The sequence below is a fragment of the Rutidosis leptorrhynchoides genome, chromosome 1, assembly GCF_046630445.1.
Source record: "Rutidosis leptorrhynchoides isolate AG116_Rl617_1_P2 chromosome 1, CSIRO_AGI_Rlap_v1, whole genome shotgun sequence".
Lineage (NCBI taxonomy): Eukaryota > Viridiplantae > Streptophyta > Magnoliopsida > Asterales > Asteraceae > Rutidosis > Rutidosis leptorrhynchoides.
The window spans coordinates 501,854,098-501,855,271 of record NC_092333.1 but is presented as its reverse complement, the minus strand read 5'-3'; positions in this window follow the sequence as shown (position 1 = coordinate 501,855,271).

Here is a 1,174-nt window from a genome sequence, read left to right as displayed (position 1 = left end):
TCTCATCATTAATTACATTCAAGTTCATTAATTACATTCCATGATTCGGTGATCCAATTTACATATATGATATGTCGTTTCGAAGGTAATTAAACATACATTGCAACTAAACACTTACCAACAACATTTCATAGCATTCGATGCATCAAAAGTTCATTTTACTTCTATCAAACCCTAACTCAAAATCATAAACTCAATAATCATGTTAGTGAAGTATTTTTAGTCAACCTACACATCAAAATGAAGCTAGTGATACTAGTAACACATTTAATACATGAACTTTTAACATCTAACAACATTTAAACAACCAAAACTCAAGATCAAACTAGTCACTTTTCAAGTTCAATCTAGTTACACCAAATTAACAAGATCGAGCATACAAAACACATATTCATGTTAGACTCGAGCCATAGACATTAACTAACACACTTTTAAGTCAAAAACATCAAGAACAAGAAATCTAGAGTTTTTAGAAAGTTACCCAAAAGCGATGAAATTGGTATGGAATTGAAGAGGAAGTTGCAAGGATTCCAAATATGTAATTTATTTTGATGTTAGCTTGCTAGTTATGATTTGGATGATGAATCTTTGAAGATGAAGAATGGAGAGAAAAGATGGAAGTATCAAAAAGTAAGAGGTGAGTGAATGAGTGAAGGAGAAGGGATTGACTAGTTGACCAAGTCAACTAGTTTGAACCCTTGACAAGTTTAGTCCCTTGAGTTTAAAAGCAGGTGCGTGAATTAACCAAATGAATTACCTTAAATACGTAGGGTAAATGATAGATGTTTTAATTAAATAACGGACTTTAAAATAAATGGACGGAAAGTAAACGGAAAAAGGCGGGTTGTTATAATCAAACCCCCTACATTTGAACCTTGCTTGTCCTCAAGCAAGCAAATCAATAGAACAAGGCTTGGAGAAGATTAACATTTAATGATTAAATCCAAAGTGCAATGATTAGACAACAATTTATACCTTTTGAGAATGAGGACTTCGTTGGCTATAATGAACTCCATAACCCTTTTAAAATTGTCGAGGACCAAGCATTCTTCTACTCTCCTACTTCTACTAGTGGCATGAGCACAAATCAACGCTTCCATCATCTTCAATCACCACCAAATCAACTACAATTCAAACCTAGGTCTACCCGAAACAATCATTCCCCAGTCAAAGT